At 38.2% G+C, this 25,067-nt stretch overlaps 1 pseudogene; it reads right to left on the bottom strand.

Annotated features, from left to right (window-relative positions):
• Nucleotides 1–258: 258 nt before the first annotated feature.
• LOC125344687 lies at nucleotides 259–22,328 on the bottom strand (annotated as a pseudogene).
• Between the last annotated feature and the right edge of the window lie 2,739 nt (nucleotides 22,329–25,067).

Below are 25,067 nucleotides of genomic sequence, written 5' to 3'. Positions count from 1 at the left end.
TATGCAGTAACAAATGAAAAATGAGAGTAAATCTATAAAGAAACTGAAATGTGAGTAAAAATCAAATTGAAGTTTACAGTAACTGAAAAGCAGGTAACTATAAATAAAATCTCAGTCTATTCTCTAGACATTTTACATGAGTAAACACACTCAAAAGCTAACAAATTATACCGTTTAGAATGAAAACAAGGGAACATTACCCCAAAGTGGTAAGCTATACATTCAGCGTGGAAATGATAATCACATTTATGGGTTATCTCTACACTTATAATTTCAATCGTTGCAGATTATTCTATCTCAAAATACCCCCTTTAAAAATATCATAAACCAGACACTTACTTGTGGAGGAATGATGTTTTCAATACTGATACCAACATAAACCAACCGTTCTTTCCTTTAAATAAAAACATACACATTTAAGATTTGCTAAAAACAAAATTTTTGTTACATTGTTACAAAAATTTCATTAATTCAAATAATGCTACAATTACAGGTACATACAGAGACTGCCACAGGGACATTAGATATTAGTTAGGAAACTACTGAGTATCTCAAGAGCGCAAAACTACCTGAAGGTATGAAATTATGAGAGCTGACTTGTATTAGCAACATAAAACCTATAACTAAAATTAATACAAAAAATTCATGAAGAATCATGTTATAACTTGATGACATTGTTAAATATTTTTATTTTTTGAGCTGGGCAACTGGTGGCTCACGTGAGAACGTGGTTCAAAACCAGCCAGGCAAGAAATTTCTGGTAGACTCTTATCTCAACAAAACTTTAGGTTCAAGTTTAATCTTACTACTTCCAGGAAACTTTCTCAAGCTGCTTTAGACTATACTGGAATGGTGTAATAAAAATGGAATACCTCCCCCAGTCAGCAGGTCACAGTACATTGATTAGATGGCCTATCCTTACACGGGTGTTAAAAGACTTCCTTCCCATCAAAAGAGAGGACATGACTAATCATAGTCTCCCTATAATACTTAGGTACATTACTTAGGCCAGTATTATTCACAGCATATTCTGATACATGTATTAAAAACCGAGGGTTAGCAAACTTTTTTGTTTTACAAATAGTAAATGTGTCAGCACTGGCGAGTCCTAAGCTCTCTTCTGTAGTTCTTTACTGCTGTAAAGCAGAAGCAAACACAGCATATAAAAATTAGCAAAGATGTGTTTGTTTTTTTTGGCCAGTCCTGGGCCTTGAACTCAGAGCCTGAGCACTGTCCCTGGCTTCTTTTGCTCAAGGCTAGCACTCTGCCACTTGAGCCACAGCACCGCTTCTGGCCATTTTCTGTATATGTGGTGCTGGGGAATCGAACCCAGGGCCTCGTGTATCAGAGGCAGGCACTCTTGCCACTAGGCCATATCCCCAGCCCCAAAGATGTGTTTTAATAAAACTTTAGTTGTAGTCTGACTACTTTTTAGTTTTTTTATCATGAAATAGGATTCTAGTTTTGGTTTCTTTGCAAGCACTTAAGGATATAAACCATTGCCAGTTGTTGGTGGCTCACTCCTATCATCTTAGCTACTCAGCAGGCTGAGATCTGCAGTGAGGTTTGAAGCCAGCCTGGGAAGAAAAGTTGTCATTTATCAGCAAAAAGCTGGAAGCTAAAGTGGTAGAGTGCTAGCCCTTGAGCTAAAGAGTAAAGTGAGAGCACAAGGCCCTGAGTTCAAGTACCAGTGCGCACGCATGTGTGCGCGTGCGTGTACGTACACACACACACACACACACACACACACACACACCATTCTTAAGGTGCAATACAAAGAAGTAGGCCAGATTTAGGTCACAGACCACAGTTTGCCACCAGTTGTTTTAGATAAATATGTTTATACATATATTACAAGTTAAATTCCTAGCAAAACAACACGTAATAAATACCTTCGTTCAGCACGCTCTTTCTTCTTTAAGGCAACATCCAAATCTTGCAACTGTTCTTCTAATTTTTCACATAGCAGTTTCTGAATGAACAAAATACACATGTCATTTTTAACCTCTTTCCATAGTCACATATCATAAGAATGTTAAACGTGGAAAGAGGCCCCATGGTAAATAAATATTGATGTCTCTTGTGTTTAAGGAAAGAGTAATATTTTTAAAATTAAAGCATGTTAGAGAAATTGTACTTCACCAAAAATAAAAAAACCAGACACGGGGCTGGGGATATGGCCTAGTGGCAAGACTGCCTGCCTCGGATACATGAGGCCCTAGGTTCGATTCCCCAGCACCACATATACAGAAAACGGCCAGAAGCGGCGCTGTGGCTCAAGCGGCAGAGTGCTAGCCTTGAGCTGGAAGAAGCCAGGGACAGTGCTCAGGCCCTGAGTCCAAGGCCCAGGACTGGCCAAAAAAAAACAAAACAAAACAAAACAAAACAAAAAAAAAACAAACACATTTGTGCCCACTTGTGGTCAATGCAAAGAAAAAAAAAAGAAAAAGAAAATAGCACTTCAGTCAACAAGATATGAAGTGATTGGTGTTAAAAGCAGAGATTCAAGATATATTTTTGAAAGCTTTAGTGTACAATTTTTTTTTAAAAGAACTATTAGATGGATGCCAGTGGCTCATGCCTGAAATCCTAGCTGCTCAGAAGGCTGAGATCTGAGGGTATTTCCAATTCACCACCAAAACGTTGTGGCTCAAGTGGTAGAGAGCCAGCCTTGAGAGAAAAAGGGACAGCACACCAGGCCCCGAGTTCAAGTCCCAATCACGGTAAGCACACATGCAGGCACGCATACACACAAGCCAGTAACTATTGTTTTTAAAAAAGTGATGGAAATTGATACCACATGGTTATTAGGTTAAAAAGGGCTTGGAAAGTGTAACAGAGTGATGTTAAGCTATAGGAAATCAACTTCACTGTGAAATGCATAGAGCACATCATTTGAACATGAACTGGTTTGTAAGATACAGTATTTAAATAGAGCAGTGACACAGAAATCTTTAACTGTCAAAAAGAAATATAGGAGAATCAAGGTAAAAGAATCTTTATAATAACAATTAAAAAACTAACCAAAAAAAAGAAACTAGGAATTCAAAGAGAATGAAATAAAGGGATTAACTACAGAAACTTATTTCTGACTGCCATGCAGCTTACATGGGTGCTCTTTGTAAAGTACGAGGGTGTGAGAGGGCTCCTGAAGATAATTTTGAATGAAAAGTGAAGGTCAAGTCTACAATGTGTGAACGAAAGGTAGGTGAATAGGCAAGTAGTAAAGGTAGTTTACAAATCGTTTTGGAAAGGGCGGGTTCAGTGAGCATGGAGAGGGATTTGTCTGAGCACAGAACCGAGGCGTGGAGCGGCAGGGCGTGGCCGTACATGCTGGCAGGGGGGGCAGAACCACTCTCCGTCGGGGATGAGCATCAGCGGAGGGCGCAGGCAGGCGGTGTGGTAGCCACTGTCGCAAGGAGTCACACAGGAGGATCTGAAATCAACCACAGCAGTGTCAGCCCAACTACACTTGCACACACTTTCTATGTTGTTGTAGTTTTTGGCTCCCTGACCGGGAACCGAATAGACACTTTTTAAAAAAGATAGTATTTCAATACTTCTTGGTATGCTACTGCAAAGTAAACTTGACTTGCATAAGGCTAATGAACAAAAGAAAGCTCTAATAAGTACGAATCTGAAATGTTAATTTTTTAAACAGTTAATTTTCTTCTTAGTAATACTTAAGAAAATGTAAAGGTACAAAATTTAGTAAAAAAAAAAAATAGTAAGTGCTTTTGTAATTAGATTTCCCCTACCATATGCTACACAATGACAAGAACATTCTTTATACAAAGAGAAACACCCATGATTCTATTTATTTATTTATTGATTGATTGATTGATTGATTGCCAGTCCTGGGGCTTGAACTCAGGGCCTGAGCACTGTCCCTGGCTTCCTTTCACTCAAGGTTAGCACTCTGCCACTTGAGCCACTTCTGGCCTTTCTGTTTATGTGGTGCTGAGGAATCGAACCCAGGGCTTCATGCATGCCAGGCAAGCACTCTGCCACTAAGCCACATTCCCAGCCCCTCATGGTTCTTTTTATCTTATAAATTCAAGTAAGGAATGGACAGGAATAGAAAAGAACTCAAGCTGTATTTAGAACTATCATGTTCAAACACTAACATAAATAATAATGACTAGTCTTCAGAGTTTGAATTTTTTTTCTTCATTATTGGCACTGGGGATTGAACCCAGAATGTTGTAGTTGCTAGGCAAGTGCTTTGCCACTGAGCTACATCCCAGCCCTAGAATTTGTATTTTACGGCAATCTGAGTTTAAAAGATGACCAGCTCTAAAACTTAGGACAGTATATCCATGAGTGTTTAACAACAAAGCTTTAAAATGTAATTTTAGATTTATGAACTACTTGCAAGGGTATAGTAGTGTTCCCACATGCCCTTCACCCATTTTTAACAAGGTTAAATTTTTTTTTTTTAAGTAGTGGTGGTTCTGGGATTTGAACTTAGGACTTCATGTTTGCTAGGCAAGCACGCTACCATTTGAAATATACCATCAGTCCTTTTAGTTATATTTTGATAGGATGATAGTTACTTTTGGATAGGTTGCATTTGACCGGGCCAGCCTCAGACCTTGGTCCTACTTGCGCCTTCCAGATAGCTAGGATTTTAGGCAAGAACCACCATGTCCACCATGTTTGTTAAGAATCTCCCATCCACTCCTCTATCCAGGCTGGCCTTCAACCTCAATCCTCAGATCTCAGCCTTCTGAGTAATTACAAGTATAGATAGAAGCCTCTGGTGCCTGGCTCTTAGCTCGTTGGTAAGATAGCAAGCTCCCTAATTTCCACATTGGCCTTGCACCTTGATCCTATCTGGGACTCCAGGATGCACGATCAAACCTATTCTATCTTTTCTGTTTGTTTGTTTTTGGAGACAAATTCTTGCTATGTAGCTCAGGCTGGCCCAGCACTTGCAATCCTCCTGCCTCAGCCATCTGAGCGCTGGGATTAGGGGCTCTATCACCCCCAGCAGACCACAACACAGCTACCAAAACTAAGAAACCAACTTCAGTACAATATAATGCTTCACAAAGTACTTTCTCTGACTTGGAATGCGGGATATTGTAACGAACTCACTCACGTCTCCTTTCTCTCCCGTCACCTAACAGTTTTTTTAGTCTACTTATTTTCCATGACTGACTGTCTGCTCAGTACTAGACGTTCAATATTGTGTAGATTATCCCTGAATTTGGGTTCGTTTGTTTTCGCACTATTAAACTGTGGATTTGGAGAGTGGAAAAGAGTATCATAGAGCTACAGAGGTGAAGTACTCTGGTAATTTTATCAAGGGGTACATGCTGATATCACTATGATGATATTAACTCGAGCACTTAGTTATAGTAGTATCTGTTGCTATCCTCTAATATGAAATTACTATTATTAATTTTCCATATTCTAGTCTCAAGATAAATCCAACCCACTGAAAGGGAAAAGAATTAAGATTTCTGGAGTTGAACTATTAAAAAAAATTCTGGGTATGAAGTAGAAGTCACTAGAGTAATTAAGGAATTAATAAATGTTCCCGAGGAAGTGTAAAGCCTTTCTTAAGCTTTACTCCACTCAGCAGCATTCAGCATGGACCCAGCTTATAATAATCATTACTGTGCTGTTTTACTTGTGATTGTCCACTCCCTCGTGCCTGCTATGTGATTTAGAATTCTTCCGTAAAGGAACTAGGTCTCTTATCCCCAACTCATTCCTTTAATCAGTTATTTACTTATATCAGGAGAAGCTAACGGATATTTATTGTTCTTTTGGTTAGAATAAAAATTATCACTATTTAAGCTGTAGTGGAGACTGTTCTGAACAGTGACACTTTGGGAACCCTTTTACATTGGTGTATGTATGTGTCCATAGGACATGACTGCATCTCTTTCTCTCCGCCTTTTCGTCTCTTTCTTCCTTCCTTCTTTTCCTCCCTCCCTCCCCCCCCGCCCCCTTTCTGTACTTTCTACCATTACAGGATATTCTAGGCGTATCTTACATTTTCCCTGCCAAAGCCCTAGTATTAGCCACTTCTCTTTTACTGCAGAATAGAATGTAGAAACTAAAATCTGGGTGGTCTCAGCATTCTCTGCCACTGGATGTCACTGACACTACATTATCAGAGGGCAGAGCTAAGAAATATGTGTACATATACACTTGTATTTTGTTTTTTATCTATTAAAATAAGCCCAAATCATACAACTCTAGGCTAACAGTATAGCATTCATTCTGCTTTTGGTCTTGCAAAGTAAGAAGCACTCTGGCTTCTATTATGTATATTTGACTTGTTTGCTCAACCCTAGCATACATGTAAGTTTCTGAAATTCTAAACCATACAAAAGTAGGGTGGGTAAAAAGGGTGGAGGTAGGTGTCGTAAAAGTGGAAAAAAACTCTTCTTGATCCCAAAGCCTGAAGTTCATTACTCAGTTACACTTGTGTTATACTACAGTTATATAATAAACTGCCCTACACATAGATGAGCTAAACTACTCTAAAATTTAAGTTTAAAAACTACAAACTTTCAGCATTTAACGCACTTCTAAAATAAAGACTGTCTACTCCACAACCAAAGTAAAATACTATAAAAAATAAAACCACCTAAGAGTTTTAAGCTTCACTGGGGAATCTCAGTGAAAGATGTTGCTTATAGGGCATTTCGGGCGAAGAATAGAGGGTTAACTCCCATGGTAAAATTAATGCACAGGAAAGAAAATGATGGACAGAAAACTAAAGCAGGCTTGGTTCAAGAGGGGTTTCAGGGAAGGAAAAACTAGACTAAGAGCCAGGGAAGGGGGTGACATTGACCAAAAACACATGTACTCTTTACCTGACTTATATAACTGTAATCCCTCTGGTACATTACCTTCACAATAAACAAACAAAAAGGGATTTCAGAAGGAGGGAGAGGGCGAACTGACGGGGTGAGTGAGGATAAGTATGGTTTATTTGCACATATGAGAGTAGAACAATGAAGCCAGTTGGAAGAGCAAGGAGGAGGATGTGATAGGAGCGGTGAGTTGATGAGGACACACTGTATGTAGGAATGAAAATGTCTCCACTAAATCCCCATGGTGTAACTAAGGAATGCTAATAAAATTATCAAAAACAAACAACAAATAAACAAGATTTCCCAAGCTTCAAGTACAAGATTTCCCTGTTCTCTGGGTGTCCTGTCCCCTGGGTACTGGAGAATGTGCTTTTCTCCTTTCCTAGTCTTCCCTATTTTGACTGGATTTTAATAAATAAACCTTTGCTGAACTTCAAAACATAAAAATCTGGACGGCTGGGAATGTGGCTTCGTGGTAGAGTGCTTGCGTAGCATGCGTGAAACCCTGGGGTCCATCCCTTAGCACAGAAAAAGCTGGAAGTGGCGCTGTGGCTCAAGTGGTAGAGGGCTAGCAAAAGAAGCGAGGGACAGTGCCTAGGCCCTGAGTTCAAGCCCCAGGACTGGCAAAAAATAAAAATAAATACATGTATATGAAATTCCCAAATTGCTCTGTTTATTCAGTAGGTGGGCCACCACATTTTGGACCTTTGGTTTTCAATGGCATTTTCCTTGGCACAATGAACAGCAATGAGATTTTCCAAGTGGTTACTAAAATAGCCAAACAAGGGGGGTGGTACAGAAGTGGAGGGACAAAGTGTGAACAAATTCAGCAGTGGTCCTTGCTACTCACTATGCTGAAAATGAACTATATAACTTGTGGGTGGAGCTGGGAGGGAAAACTGGAAGAGAAAAAGGGAAGGAGTGACATTTGAGAAAAGAAACGTACTTTTTACACCTGATTTACATATTGGACCCCTTTGTACATTACCTTTATAATAACAATAATAATATTAAGTTATAAAAAAATTTGGAAGTGGCGCTGTGGCTCAAGTGATAGAGTGCTAGCCTTGAGCTGAAGAGCCAAGGGACTGCACCCAGGCAGAGTTTAAGCCCCATGACGGACTGAAAAAAACAAAAAAGAGAGGAAAGTACTTTTTACCTGACTTATGTAATTGTACCCCCTTTATACGTCACATTTATAATAACAATAACAATAACTTTTTAACTGCCAAATAAACAAAACTCCTATGTGTGCTCTAGAAAGAGGACAAATATCCCATCTTGTCATTTTGGCTTACTCCATTTTACTTCCAATTTCCTAATACCTTCTTTGTCATTGATAGATATGTTTCTTAGTTTAAAGAGATGATTTTGGAAATTGTAAACTGAGAACACAAGCCCCGGGGGCAAAACAGACATTTCCCTTGCCTTTGCAAGACTATGTTCTCTTGTCCTTTTCTGCAAAACAATTGTGACCTAAATAAATAGCCTTAATAATCATAAAGTGCTTAAAAGGAACTTTTCACTGTAGTGCTTATCATATATATATATATATATATATTCTTATCAGAGATAACTCATTCTCTGGTTCTAATTTAAATCTTTTCCTTGAATCGTCAGAAGCTCCTGTGATACAATAAACTTCACTGCTTAATTTTAATGGAATATGATTTTAACAGTAAGGAAGAAAAGAATAAGTAAACCAGAATTTACTTTAAGCCAGTATGTAATACATACCAGGCAATCTTATAAGAGTTGTTAAAGTCACAAGGATATTTAAATCCACTGATTTATTAAAAGGTGTAAGGACAGAAGTTCCAAAATATACCCTAAATAAAATAAAAATAAAAGCAAGATTCTAGTTCTCGCCTTTCCTCAAGTTGGGTCACTTGGGAAATAAAAATGTAAGTTACTTGTAAAACGTAAGCCCCATAGCATTAAAAATTCAAGTCATGGACTGGAAATGTGGCTAGTGGTAGAGTGCTTGCCTAGCAGGCATGAAGCCCTGGGTTCGATTCCGCAGCACCACACATAAACAGAAAAAGCTGGAAGTGGCGCCGTGGCTCAAATAGAGTGCTAGCCTTGAGCAAAACAACAGGGACAGTGCTCAGGCCTTGAGTTCAAGCTCCCAGACTGGCAAAATAACTAAAATCCAAAAAACAAAACCTCAAGTCATGATCAAACCCCAAAGAGTTGTGAGGCAACTCCAGACAACCCCAGCATAAGCGGAACTAGAACACTGTTCTTTCTGACAAGATCCATACCAGCTCTGGATGGTTTGGAAGGCCACATTTTTTGCAGGGTTCATCATCATCAGCTATGACAGCCTCTTCACTTTCCTTTTCTTCCTCTTCTGAAGCTGCGGATGACTTTTCACTCTCAGAACCTTCACTTTCATCATTGCTGGAGTATTTCCACCTGCCACGTGTTCGAGAACCAGTCCATCGAACTTTGCCTTTGGGCTTTACCTTGCATAAAATTAAACATTGGGATAAATTTGCTATAAGATATTTTAAAAAATATTTCTTCATTACATATCCCTCACAGAATATTTGGTCAATATGCAAAAATATATCAATAACTATGATTACACTTTGGTATATATTTCTATCATTTTTTTCTGTACTTTGAAGTCTTTAAAAATGGTATTAAAATGACCACTATGTCTTCTAAACATTTTTCTTAGTCATAAAATATCCTCTCAAAATCACTAACAAACATCATGTAATATGCAATTAAATGGCTGTATATGTCTGGTTCCCTATTAGACATTTAGATAGTTGTTTCCCATTTGTTCACTTTCACTATGTTTCCTTGTATATATACTGTTTTTACAAAGTCCTTGTGGTTAGGATAAATTCCTTGAAGAGGATTCTGGGTCAAAGGCCATGTAGTATATTTTAAAGATTCTATCAATAATAGGAGAGCATATAACATACTGTTATGCAAAATTTTAAGTCCTGTATTTTAGATGAACTTAACATTTTAAGTGAGTCAAAGTCCTGAAAAACTTAAAAAATGCATTAGCTAGAGAATAAGTTTATAATGTTGTTACATTTTTATTGTCTAGTTTCTCAATTCCTTAACTGATATTTCACTTCATTTCTATAAGTCTCCAACAAAGAATAAAATAATTTTAGCAGAAAAAAATACTTTTTCAAAAGAATTAAAAGTTCCATATTCCAGGAAACAATAGGTCACATACAATAATAATCTATTCGTTTAAATAAATTAAAAACAAAAGTAGTATCTGTAATGGTAACAAATTCGTATAGATTCTTTGCTTAAAAAAGAGCTAGAGTTAAAAAACAGAATCCTGGATTCTAAGACTAATGATTAAAATGAGGGAAATAGGTCCTGTCATACACTGGTAATGACACAGTACATTATTAGGGCCTTTGTGAAGGGCAGTGTGGCAAAAACTATTAATATATATGTCTATGTATATATATATATAGATAGATAGATATAAAATACATATGCCCCTTGACCCAGCAATTCCAATTCTAGGAGTCTATTCTAAAGAAATACTCACTCATGTCCAAAAGGATCTTCAAAATGCAGCATTGCCTGTAATAGTGAAAAATTGGAAACAACCTAAATGTCAATTAATAAGGGAGTGTTTAAATACACTGAGGTATATCCACATTATGAAATACTATGTGGCCATTAATAAAATGAAAGGTAGACTATACCTCCAGACATGGAAAAATAAAGAAACATCGTTATGTAAAAAAAACTCATAGTAAAATGAACACTTGGTTGAATTTATTTCTTAATTGATAATCAGACTTCATTCAATTTATTTTTAATTGATAAAATGATTATAGGCTTAGATAGAAGTGCATGGGAAATAATCAAAATATTACATACCCCGAAGTGTTTAATAGGTAGTGGTGATGGGGAATTTTTATTTTATAATTCTATAGGTTACTTGCAACTTGAAGAGTGTATAAAAAGAGTATATTCCTAATACTGCCTATAATGTTTAAGAAGCTGAAAAGGTAATACAAACATACAGTCTGAAATTTAGTATGTGGGGATAACTGCGGAGATAAGACAAAGCAAGTTTTTAGTTGTCTTTGAATGACTATTTTTCAGCCCCAAACAAAAAGCTATAAACTCTACTTCCAATTAAAATTTAAAACAGGGTGTAACTTTTACCTTGCTTACTTTAGAATTTGTATCCTTCTCCACTTTTTTAGTATTTTCTTTTTTGTCTAATTTTTGTGAAGCTGTGGACTCTTCATCCATTTCATCTTCCCCATCTGTTCTTTTTTTTTCAGCTTTCTGATCTCTGATTTCAGCCACTTTTGCTGTGGGTCTAGATATCCTTGGAGACCTTCTTAAAGTACGCCCAACATTTGCTTTCTCCTCTTCTTTTCTGTCTTCTCTTGTTTGCTTTCTGGTTCTAGAATTTGGGGGAGAGACTCTGGCTTCTTCTTCCGACTGGATATCCTAATTGTTAATTTGATGCCTTCTTTTTGTCTTTCAGAGGTTATCTCTGTTTTATCTGAGGCAGTGGTTCCTTCTTCAGGAACCAACTTGTATTTAAGTTTGCTTTTTTGGGTAGCACTCTTTGTCTCAGAAGCATCCTCCTCTCTGCCAGAAGTCTGGGCACTGTCCAGATTATCCAATTCCATCTTCCTGGACCTCAGAACTCTCTTTTCCAATTTCTGGATCTGCTTTTCCCAGGGACTGGGCTTCATCAACAGAACTGGGACTCTGACCTTCTGCTTCTTTTTCTGAGGCTACCTTCTCACCATGGCCGCTCGTTTTTAGTTGGTAGAGAAGTTTCAGCAGCTTCAGGAGAGTTTGATTTTTCTGATTCTGGAGTGCTCTTTGGAACTTCTTCTGGTATTGGACTCAATCTTTGTGTATCTTTATCAAGGAAAGTCTTTCTGGATTTCTCTATTTTTTCAAGACATTCTATGGTAGGTGGGAGGTTCTCTTTCTTACTTTTGGGGGGACTTTGCTTCAACTGTCATGGTACAAGGTTCAGCAGCAGATGAAATAGTTTTTAAAGATAGATCCTTTGCCAACTCAGAAAAGTCATGCGAAGTTTCCATTTTTGGAGATGCAGGTTCCTCTGACTGTCCTTTCTGACTGTGAGTCCCTAACACTGACAATGAACTATCTACACCTAAAGGGATTGCTTCTTTTTCAAGCTCATTTATTTTCATATTTGTTATGACAGAATTATTTAGGCATTCTGTTCCATTTTCCTCTGTGAGAACATTTTTGTCCTTAGCGGGGCTGCTGGAGCTATCTTCCTTTAGATCACAAAATTTTGTCTCTGTTTGTTCTGTTTTAAAATTTGTAGTTATCTTTTCATCATTAACTTCTCCGTTTACTAGTTGTTTCCTTCATTATTCAAAGAAGTGATAGTAGAGACCCTTTTGCAAGTCTCTTCTTCTTGTTTTATTTCATCTTTCAAAAACTCCTTTGTTGGAGTAACTGATTTACATAATGGCCCTTTTACCGGACTGTCGAAATCATCGCTGAGTTTAATTTCTCTTTTTTTCAGTGGTATCTTGGCCTGCTGGTCATTTCTGAGTTTCTCAGTGTCTTCGGTAGATTTGTCTGAAATGTCCTGAGTAGATTTGATGCTGCCACCAAATTCGAGGCGCTCGGACTCCTGCAGCGCCAGCTTGTCGACACCTCTGCTATCTTTGGGCTCTCCTCTGCAATCCTTCACTTCTACTTTAATTGGTTTCACATTCTCCTTGAAAGAATCGCTCTCTTCTTTGATCATCTTTTTTTGTTCATTTTCTGGCAAAGGTCTTTCTAGCTTTACTATGACTGGTAGTTTCACAAGTTCTGTCTCATCTTCCCTTTCGATTTTCACAGTAGTCTCCTCTAGAACACTGGCTGTAGAATCGTTTACCGAGTCCTTTGGTCGTTCATCACTTTTTATCTTTCCATTTTCTTTTTGTTCCTCTAAAAATCAGAAAAGGTTTTAATTACAGAAGTTTTCAAGGGTAAAAACATAAGAGACTTTACCATTTGAAATTTCTCTCTTAAAAAAAGAAGGCTTTTGCTGGGCCCTGTGGTTCAGGCTTATAATCCTAGATACTCAGGTGGCTGAGATCTGAGGACTGCAGTTCAAAGCCAGCCTATAGAAAAGCCCATCAGACTATTATCTCCAATTAACTAGTTAAAAACAAACAAAAAAACGAATGAAAGAAAAAGTCACAAGTAGATGTGCGGCTTCACTAGTAAGAGCACCAACCCCCCAAAAAAGAAAGATAGGGCATGAAGCCTTGGGGTTTGAGTCCTCAATACCACATAAACAGAAAAGGCTGGAAGTGGTGTTGTGGCTCAAGTGGTGGAGTGCTAGCCTTGAGCAAAAAAGCTCAGGGACAGTGCCCCAGTACTGGCAAAAAGGAAAAAAAAAAAAAAAAAGATTGCCTTTGTTACTGGATGTTCAACAAAACATTTGACAATGAGGAGAAAAACCAAAGTTGTAAAGAACAATTCTATTGGGTTTCTGCATCTTATTTTTAGCTTTGGTATTCTCAATTAGAACACAAGCATTATACAACTATGTTAGATAAAACATTTCCAACACAGCTGTCCCTGCCTTGCAAGTTATTGATCACTTCAAACCGCTGATGCAATATAAACACAATTTTTTTGAAAAGCAAGAAAAATGTTCACAATCCTGTTACTAGAAGACAACTGCTAGCAATGCTTTAGGTTATTTCCTCTGATCTTATTTGTTTCTCACAAAGTTGGGGTCCTGCTGCCTTAAAAATCTCATAGAAACATTGAGATTTCTTAGGAAGAAAGGGCTATATTAAAAAATCAAACTTCATTATAACATTCCTTAAGGTGTTGGAATAACAATTTATCAAATTTCATTATTGCAAATTCAATATTTATAACGTAACACTCTAGGTGTATCCATCATTTTTACTTGAATAACTACGTATTTTCTATTTCTATCGAGTATCCAATACAGGAAATTTGAACAGGACAAAAGCGCACACAGGTAACAATTATCTTTGAATGAGACTACAGAGCTGGCACTGACAAATTCAGCTATTTCCGAAGTTGTTCCTACTAATTTTAGTATAGTATTCATCCCTTCACCTTGTCTTTGCAAAGTAAAAAACCTTAATTCTAAATCAAGGTTTATTAAGAAATAAATTTCTTTTTAAATTGTTTCTAAACTTTCATTGATAAACCAGAGTAAGAATCTAATTCATATAGAAATAAGGGGAATGGACAAAGGGATGAGATGAAATAGGGCTTTTTAGAAAATAAGAACACAATACTTCATTAGAAGCAAATACCTTCACTGTAGACTTATTTTTTTTTTTTTTTTGTTTTTTTTTTTTTTTTTTTGGCCAGTCCTGGGACTTGGACTCAGGCCTGAGCACTGTCCCTGGCTTCTTCCCGCTCAAGGCTAGCACTCTGCCACTTGAGCCACAGCGCCGCTTCTGGCCGTTTTTTCTGTATATGTGGTGCTGGGGAATCGAACCTAGGGCCTCGTGTATCCGAGGCAGGCACTCTTGCCACTAGGCTATATCCCCAGCCCAACACTGTAGACTTATTTTATGTCTATTTTTATGCAAATTTTAACACTTGAAAACTACAGCCTGAAATATGAATATTAGCCTTCTTTCTTTACACCATCAACACTTTACAGCCTGTTGTTAAAAATATTTGGAGACGATTTTCATTGTAGTTATGTGTGTACGTTCCATTTTTCTTTGAAAAACAGGTTTAGTAAATTCACATTCACTGGGCCTGGCTAGTATAGCAGGAAAACAAATTAAATATATATATATATTTTTTGGCCAGTCCTGGGCCTTGGACTCAGGGCCTGAGCACTGTCCCTGGCTTCTTCCCGCTCAAGGCTAGCACTCTGCCACCTGAGCCACAGCGCTGCTTCTGGCCATTTTCTGTATATGTGGTGCTGGGGAATCGAACCTAGGGCCTCGTGTATCCGAGGCAGGCACTCTTGCCACTAGGCTATATCCCCAGCCCCAAATTAAATATTTTAAGTTAAAATATAGATCATAACTGAGTGCTGGTGGCTTATGCCTGTAATCCTAGCTACTCAGGAGGCTGAGATCTGAGGATCAGGGTTCAGAAGTCTGTGACACTCTTATCTCTGATTAACTACCAGAAAATCGTAATTGGTGCTATGGTTCAAAGTGGTAGAATACTAGCAAAAGAGCTCAGGAACAGCATTCAGGCCTTGAGTTCAAGCCACGAGACTGACCAAAACAAAAACCAAATATATAATATACATATATATATATAGAAAATGAGCTTTAATCTAATATGAATTGGTTACAGAACACGGTTCAGTATTCTATTTCTTCTACACAATTATTTGTCAGGAAGCATCTCAGGAGCTCATCATGACCCTGAGCCTTAGGAAAATAATGCTATGTTTGCTTTATTTTGAAGCCATTTGAAACTGATTCGAGAAATAAAGCAAAATGAAATGAGGAATGACATCATCTTCAGGAATATCAAGTTCACTGATCCTGATAATCAACCTGTGGTGTGTCTTGTATAAAAAGACAAAACAAAACAAAACAAAAAAGCCAACCACCCAGATTCTGACGACTTTGTCTTTATGTAAGCATCTGGACTAAATAATTTGTCCCATTACCCGTTATTGGTATGTAAATTACTGGTGGTACTAGGAGTCAGCTCGGGGCCCTCTTGCTTGTTAGGCAGGTGCTCTACTACTTCAGTCAGGCTTCCAGTGTGTTAACGCTTGCCTAAGGCCCGAGTGACTTTCTTGAACACATTATAGCTATATGTGATCCAGTTATGATCAACGCTTCAGCTGACTTGGGCCTTTTGCCCTTTTCGTGTCCTGTGTATACACACACACACACACACACACACACACACACACACACACACACACACTCCTTAAAGTAGTAAAGTCATAAACTAAATAAGTCAACAGACTAAGTTTCTTGATGGTTTTATGTAATTTCTGCATCAGACCTAAACTTACCAGTTGACTTTTTATTTCAAACAATAAAAGTAAAAAGTCATAACCCTTTCTGATGTTCTTCCACCTTTACTTCCTATTCTCCTTCTTTCTTATGAGCACAACACTTCATCTACTTCCTATATGTTGGACTTGTCATTGTTTGGGTGACTAATCCCTGGTAAGATTTACTCGTTTTCTTTCAAATTCTTTTGTGCTATTAACATGAAACAAAACATTTCAAATTGGTATCTAGTTTCAAATACTATAAAAATTTTAGTACAAATAATATGCACAGAAAATTAGCTTGAAATATTCTATATCACTCAATTCCATTTCTAGGGAGCATACTTAAATTGAATTACCAAGAAAGAGAAGCATGAATATTTTTAACAACCTAAATGTCTCCCAGCCAGAGGAAGGGATACACACCATACAATAAATAAAATGAAAAAGAAAAACTCATGTGTACATGAATCAATACAGATTCCAAAAACAGAATGAACTGAAAAGATCATTGTACTATGAGCACATCTGTAGAAGTTATAAAACACAAATCAATGTGCTATATTGATATGGCTATATACATATACAGCACAATTGTGAATAAATGTGTGGAAAAGATTCAGAGAATTCTTGCTGCTCCTGTAACAGGAAAGAGGGATGGGATAGAAAATGCAAAGAAAGTACTAACTGTGCAACATTAGAAATAATAATAATAAAATTAAAAAACAATGGCAAACCTCTGAAACCTGTTACATCAAAATTCTGAGAACCAAAGTATTTCAGGCTATTTCCTATTAATGTCAACTAATTCAATAAAAATGAAGAAGGAATCAAATGCAGTTTATTGCCCTTAAGTCACATGCACACTGGCCAGCTGTGCTATGTATGTCTTCGCTGGCTTTGATGTCACCAACAGTGAAATACAAATATCTACACTTTGTTAGGGGCCATGACTCACGCCTATAATCCTAGGTACTCAGGAGGCTGAGTTCTGAAAGATCACAGCTCAAAGCCAGCCCGGGCAGAAAAGTGTGTTGAGTTTCTTACAACCAACTAACCACCAATAAGACGGAAGTGAAACTCTAGCTCAAGTGGGTAGCGTGCTAGCCTTGAGAGGCGGGGGACGGGGGACGGGGGGGGGGGGGGGAGAATCAAACAAACAAAAATTCTATCTTGTGGATTAACTATTTTTTTAAATGAAGCATATGAAGCACTTTGTTACAGCCACTGTCTCCTAGCACTATTAATAACTGGAAGGCCATAGCGCTGTATGGAAAGCATCAGTGTTGACGAATAAAATGATCTTTCTATTACTAGTAGACTTTTACATCCGTTAAGCCCAGTGAAAATGTCATCTATGGATTCCTTCTCAATAAAGAATTAATTAGTCCTCCTGTTTATACATTGCTTTTTCCTTTTTGTGTTTGAGGCGAGGGTCTCACCCAAGCGGGCTTCAGATTCATGATCTCCTTTCCTCAGCATCTTTAGTGCTGGGAATACAGATGTGTACCACCATGCCCAGTTAAGGGCTTTTATAGAGCACATAGTATCCAGAATTCTAATTATGCACCATCGTTCTGTCTACTAATCTATACAATTCTTCCTTTAGAGCAAATTCACCAGGAAGACAGTTGAATATCAACTAACTACATTGAATGAGCTGAAATGTCAACAAAGTCTAAATGTTGACAAACAATACCAGTAGCTATTCATATATCAAAGTATAAGTTTTTATTAACAAGAATTCTTCTTATACAAATTGTAGAATCAAGTTTAATTAAAAATTCTTTTTTTTAGTTTTTTATTACTTTACATTAGTTATACAAAGAACATTTCACTGTTACATTACCACTTGTTTACAACATATTCCAACCAGTTTCATTTAATTTAAAATTCTTTTAAGTATATTTGACCCACTTACAAAGTGAGATTTAACAAATACTATGGTAAATGCACCGAAGGAGTAATAAGACTCACTTAAAAAAACATTTAAAGTAAAACACAAAACTAAAGACTGAGAAAATGGGCTATGGATAGCAACAAACAAAGAAATTTAAGTTGAAAAAGCAATGAAGTATTAAATCAGTGACACAAAATGTTTCTTAAAGATAATGTAGAAGTTTCAAAGTTTTTAAAATCTATAGTAATAGGAATATGTTCAAACTCCTGTAGTTAGTATAATCTACAACTTTCTTCTTATAGAAATAAAGACGTGAGAAATTTCTTTCTTTCTTTTTTTTTTTTGCCAGTCCTGGGGCTTGGACTCAGGGCCTGAGCACTGTCCCTGGCTTCTTTTTGCTCAAGGCTAGCAACTCTATCACTTGAGCCACAGCGCCACTTCTGGCCATTTTCTATATATGTGGTGCTGGGGAATGGAACCAGGGGGTCATGTATGCGAGGCAAGCACTCTACCACTAGACCATATTCCCAGCCCTTCAAGACGTGAGAAATTTCTGAGCACACAAGTTAACCACAAAGAATGTGATATAAAGCTATTATGGAATCATAGATAGATAGATAAAGAGATAAATAAATAACCATGGCTAACATAGGACCAGAAAGAAATAGATCACATGGGCTGAACAGTGGCCTTCCTTCTCCATCACACAATATCCATTTTTCACTTTTTGCTTTATATTTTTTCATGTTTCTTTTTAACTGAGAACATGTAGTACCTCTATAGCCAGATAAACCATAAGCAACCTAATTTAAAAGACCAAATTTAGATAACCAAATATCCTGATTTTTCCCAGGAGTGATTTCTTAGGAAATAGGGCTTTCAATACTTAACAAAAAACACCCAGCTATACCAAGATAGATGGCTATACCACTTCCATTCATATTTAAGTGTTATTAAAACTAAAAAGCCGTTACTTTTACAACAGTACTGCTGAATTTATTTGCAATAATAGGTCTTCATTTGCTGCACCAACTGAGTAAAGTATGTTGAATATTTTGTAATATGGCCACTTGGAGCTTAAGAAAATTATAGCACAGCCATAAAAATCTAATCTTGTCCAAAGCATCTTTTTGGATTCCAGTGTTTATGAATTGGTTTTAAAGTTGTATTTATCTTATCAAGCTATATCTAGAATTAATTCATAAGAAACAGGCACAAAGAGCCAACTGTAAGCAGAACACTCTCTCAGCTACTGATTATTAGTACAAGAAGAAACAAAATTGGTATGACACTAAATCCAGGGTTACCAGATATCCCTGACACACGGCCACTGCCTAGCTATCTATTTTCTTTTGCAACAACTGTTTCAATCTTCTTCCTTATCTGTAAACCTCCAATCTCCCTGTCATGTTCACATTTTCAAATGATCCAGCCTTCAACTGCACAGGGAAAACACAAGGCACAAGGCAGCAGCTCCTTTCAATCACCAGGCCTATCAACTTGCTCCTGGAAAAACAGAGATGCCTATTTAAAACTAAGGCAAAGGCTTCCGCCCAAGTTTCAGATCTCATTCTTCTAGGCTACTCTGAGTTTTTAAAGCACACTGTTATCATAACCCTTACTTAATGAGATCTCTGGCTGTCGTGTTGAAATTAAGTGCAAGGAAGGACAGCAAGAAAAGCAGGTTTATTATTGGAAGAGAATGAATGATAACATTCTTCCTGACCATCCACATTATTCACATTTTAAATAAAAATTCTCAATACACTTAAGGAAATGTATAACTCTATCTTTCTGCTCTACCTTTGCAAACCTTATGTCTTCTCATCTCATTGCCCTCTATATTACAATAGTCTACTCATATTCTGCTTTAGCTACATTGCTCACAGGCCCAGGAACTTAAGCCATAAACGGTCAGACAGTAAGTAATTTGACCTTTGAAAAAACCATCTGTCGTAACTCGAACTGTACATTCATAGTGTAAAAAACATCCTTGACAATTAGATATTAAATAAACAAAATTTAAGTAACAAGCCAGATGTGCCTGCGTGCCTTGTGACTAGAGGTGTTTGAGCCCAGGAATCTGGCTGAGTTTCCCTCAATTGTATCTCAGAAAAGTTCCTTTTAAATTGTTTAGTACCCTTCTAACTTAGCATGCAGTATCCACTATAGAATGGAAATGTGTATTAAAGGCTATAATGTTCTAAAAGCACAATTAACTACCAGGTACCTGATATACTGAAATCTTCAACAGCTATAAAAGGCCTCCTGAAACCCACCGAAATGTCTACCTTGCTTTTTTAGACTAGCAATTAAAGTAGTATTTGACAGCTTCAAGCCTAGTGCTATGACTGGATCAAATGTAAGTGAGATAAAAATAGTATAAAGTCCGAGAAGAGCTGAGAAAGAAGATGGGATTTGGCCGGGCTCCAGTGGCTTATGCCTGTAATCCTAGCTACTCAGGGAACTAAGATTGGAGGATCCCAGTTTGAAGTCAGTCCAGGTAAGAAAATCTGTAGAATCTTCTCTCCAACTAACCACCAAAAAATTAGCAGGGGAACTGTAGTTCAAGCGGTAGAGGGTCCCAGAGTTCAAGTGAACATACTTCACAGGGCTCCTGAAGTATGTTCGGGCTTTCTGTAACGAGTAGAAGAGAGCAGCATCTAAGAGGGGGACAACATGATAAGCCAAAGAGAAATGGCTACAACCTTTAGAGAAAATGAAACAGAACCAGTAATCATGTAAGGAAATGGAAAACCAAACTAGAAAGAGAGGGTGAAGCCAAGCTCTAAGATTCTGAATGCCACTCTAAGAAACTGAATGAATAGTAGTAAGAACCTCAAAAAGTTACCAGGAGGAGTAAATAAAAATCCAAATGCAGCCAGAGGCCGTGACTCACACCTGTAATCCTAGAGTTTTATCTCCAATTAACAACCAAAAAGCAAAGCATGGGACTATAAGGTCAAGTGTTAGCTAGTCTTGAGCTAAATAGCTCGGAGACAGTGCACAAGGACTGAGTTCAAGCCCCAGGAATGGTGCGCATGTGCGTGCGCAAGCGGACACACACCCATGTCCACACACCCACGTCTCATTGCACAAATAGTAGCCTCTTAAGTTTCTGTTATTCTGGTCTTTCTTTCAAACTCACATCTTCTAGCTTTGAATTTATTTATTCATTCATTCACTCATTCATTCATTTACTGCCAGTCCTGTGGCTTGAACTCAGGCCTGGGCACTGTCCCTGAGTCTGTGCTTAAGGTTAGCACTCACCACTTGAGCCACAGCACCACTGCTGGCTTTTTCTGTTCATGTGGTACTGAGGAACTGAACCCAGGGCTTCCTCAATGCTAGGCAGGCACTCTACCAGTAAGCCACATTCCCAGCCCTAAGTGACCATTATTAAACTGATAAAAATGTAGTGTGTATGTATATAAATATGCCATGAAATAATACGGATAATTTAAAAGCATTATACTAAGTAAGCCAGTCATAGAAGGACAAATATTTTTTGATTCCTCTCATAGGAAGTTCTTTTTTTTTTTTTGGCCAGTCCTGGGCCTTGGACTCAGGGCCTAAGCACTGTCCCTGGCTTCTTCCCGCTCAAGGCTAGCACTCTGCTACCTGAGCCACAGCGCCGCTTCTGGCTGTTTTCCATATATGTGGTGCTGGGGAATTGAACCAAGAGCTTCATGTGTAGGAGGCAAGCACTCTTGCCGCTAGGCCATATTCCCAGCCCCCATATGAAATTCTTGGTAGTTAAAGTCACATAGAAGTAGATGCTAGAGGTCAAAGGGATGTGAAAACGGAAAGATAATACATTACAATTAGGGAAAAAAGAAAAAAAGGACACTTGGTAGTAGTAATGTTATACCACACTGAGAATGTGCTCACTGTACCATAGAACCATATACTTAAAAATGCTTTAAAGTCAATTCTATGTTGTTTTTTCCCCAAGAAGTTTACAACACGTCTTAGCATTCTTTTTTTTTTTTTTGGCCAGTCCTGGGCCTTGGACTCAGGGCCTGAGCACTGTCCCTGGCTTCTTCCCGCTCAAGGCTAGCACTCCGCCACTTGAGCCACAGCGCCCCTTCTGGCCGTTTTCTGTATATGTGGTGCTGGGGAATCGAACCTAGGGCCTCGTGTATCCGAGGCAGGCACTCTTGCCACTAGGCTATATCCCCAGCCCCACGTCTTAGCATTCTTAATTAATAAAAGATAAATTGCTATAATTTGAACCTATCTGATTTACATTTTAAAATGCTAAAAAAAAATTCTTTGCCTTTTCCCCTTTAAATAACAAAGCTTTATTTTATAGGAAAGTTCTTATTTTTTCAAGCTAGGATCAAATATAGACTGTCGAAGAACAGATTAAGAAATTACAAAACAAAGCAAAAAAAAAAAAAACACACAAAGAAAAACCTTGTTTAGGTGTTTCTTCCTCTTTTTTAGTCTCCTCGTCCTCTAAGGTGGGGCTTTCCCGGGAAGAGCTGTCCTGTTGGCTCGAGTTCTTCAACAGCATAGGATCAATCTGTGCTTTCAGCAGTGCAAGAGTCTCAGCCAACTCGTTTCGATTTCTAAACAGGGAAAAAATACAAGACAATTTGATAATCTTTTTATTACTCTAGAGAACTTTGAGTAATTCCCAATGGAAATCAAAATTACAGAAAGAAAAATTCATTAAGAACATCCAAAACATTAGTACATCTAATCAAACTTTTTAAAAACAACTCAAGCTTTGATTCACTTGAAAAAAAAATTCTATCTTGAGATTAATATTGGTACTGCTATAAATTATCTAGAACTTTTTTTATTATAGTAGAAAGTCAGTTTTAATAACACAGTTCAAAATTTACTGATATTCTTGAAAATTATAGTTTAAAAAGTACAATTCAGTTTGATTCAATAAAAATACTAGAAAATTCCCAATAAATAACATTTGAATCTAGATTCTTTTTATAATTTCTTTCTGTATATAACACTATTCTTAAAGACTAGTAAAATTCTTCACTCATTGTAGGAGCTAATGTTGGGTATATTAGTTAGCAACTGCCATTACCATTTCATTCTCATCCAAGAGCAGCTCCTCACTCTGCCTTGAAGTTCTGGGGCTAACTGCTTATAATAATCAAGTGCCTATTTTCTGTTCTGAAATCATATACTTTGAGCTAGGCTGACATAGTCGTCACTAAACTGCCTCCTGATCACTGGTATTTTTCACAGGTACTTCGGGGGAGCTAGATACCTTGATGGATCAAGTTCATATGCAGAACCCAGACTGGCAGCATCCTTCAGATCTTACTACTAGGTGAGTAGATAAATTAGAAGGAGGAAAGGGTAGAATCCGGCTTCAGGATGATGGGGTGTTGGGGTTATAGTTATATATTTACAGTGGAGGGAAATGAAACACAAGAACTGGAGTGAAAAAGCTGAGTGCTAGTAATCTTATCAATTCAAGAGGCTAAGATCAGAGGATTGGGGTTTAAAGCCAGCCCCCGCAGCAAAGTCTATAAGACTCTTCTCTCCAATTAATCATCAAAAAAGCCAGAAGTGAAGCTGTGGCTCCAGTGGTAAGCGCCAACCTTTAGCAAAAAAGCTCAGGGACAACACCCAGGCACCAGGACTGTCACACACACACACACACACACACACACACACACACACACACAGTTTTAGAAACTGGGTATATTCAAGGTCAGCCTGGACCCAGCACCAGGACTGTCACACACACACACACACACACACACACACACACACACACACACAGTGTTTTTAGAAACTGGGTATATTCAAGGTCAGCCTGGACCACACAGCAAGATCTTAGAGAGGGGAAGAGAGAGAGAAAGAGAGGCAGAGACAGACACAGAAAGACAGAGAGAGGGCTGAGAATGTGGCTTAGTGATCGAGTGCTTGCCTAGCATTCAGGAAGCCATGGGTTCAGTTCCTCAGTACCACATACACAGAAAGGCCAGAAGTGGTGCTGTGGCTCAAGTGGTAGAGTGCTAGCCTTGAGCAAAAAGAAACTCAGGGACAGTGCCCAAGCCCTGAGTTTAAGCCCTAGGATGGGGGGGGGGGGGGGGGAGATAAATATTTAATTAAAAAAAAAAACTAGAGTGAAACTCAGGAAACTTCGATTCTGATAGTAGCCTTGTAATATTTAACTGGCATGATTTTAACCAAATGGCTTCACTTTTCTTGTCATCTCATCAGCAGAATAAAGATGTTGGACTAGTTGATGTCAAAGGTCCTTTGTAGTTCTCAAGTCAGAGTTCTTTATGTAGTGCAGCTTTTTATAGGTTAATACCCAGCTGGGATGTGGCTCAAATGGTAGAGTACTAACCTAGATTATTAATACTCAAAGACTGGAGTAGGGGAGATGATTCATGTGGTAGACTACCTGTCTAGCAAGCATGAAATCCTAAGTTCAAACCTCATTACTGCCAGGCTGGGAATATGGCCTAGTGGTAAAGTGCTCGCCTCGTATACATGAAGCCCTGAGTTCGATTCCTCAGCACCACATATATAGAAAAAAGCCAGAAGTGGCGCTGTGGCTCAAGAGGTAGAGTGCTAGCCTTGAGCAAAAAGAAGCCAGGGGCAGTGCTCAGGCCCTGAGTCCATGCCCCAGGACTGGCAACAAAAACAAAACAAATAAACCAATAAACCTCATTACTTCCAAAAAGAACGTTGAGATCATCTTTGACTCCTTTTTCTTACATACTACCCATTTAGTCCATCAGCAAATCTTGTAGATTTCTACATATATCCAGATCCTGATCACTTCTCATTATTTCACCAGATTATTGTAAATCCTCTAAAGGTTCTCCCTGCTTCTGATAATTGCCTGTCTATAGTTCCTAACTCGTAGCCAAAGAGATTTTTTGTGTGTGTTAGTCCCTGGGGCTTGAACTTAATATCTGGTTACTTTCTCTGAGCATTTTTTTTTTCTCAAAGCTAGCAGTATACCACTTGAGCCACAAAGTTATACTTCCAGCTTTTTTGGTAGTTAATTGTAAATAAGAGTTTCATGGGGTTTCCTGCCCAAGCTAGTTTTGAACCTTGATCTTCAGATAGCCTCCCAAGGAGCTAGATTTACAGGCATGAGCCACTGGCATCTGGTTGCCAGAGGTTCTTTTAAAGTATGAATCACAGGCTGGGAATATGGCCTAGTGGTAAAGTGTTCGCCTCGTATATATGAAGCCCCTCCCTGGGTTTGATTCCTCAGCACCACATATGTAGAAAAAGTGGGAAGTGGTGCTGTGGTTCAAGTGGTAGAGTGCTTGCCTTGAGCAAAAAGAAGCCGGGGCGGGGGGGGGGCTGGGGATATGGCCTAGTGGCAAGAGTGCTTGCCTCATATACATGAGGC

Source organism: Perognathus longimembris, unplaced genomic scaffold (genome assembly GCF_023159225.1).
Source record: "Perognathus longimembris pacificus isolate PPM17 unplaced genomic scaffold, ASM2315922v1 HiC_scaffold_3812, whole genome shotgun sequence".
NCBI lineage: Eukaryota > Metazoa > Chordata > Mammalia > Rodentia > Heteromyidae > Perognathus > Perognathus longimembris.
The sequence above is the reverse complement of the archived record's forward strand: the minus strand, read 5'-3'. Positions and strand labels throughout refer to the sequence as shown.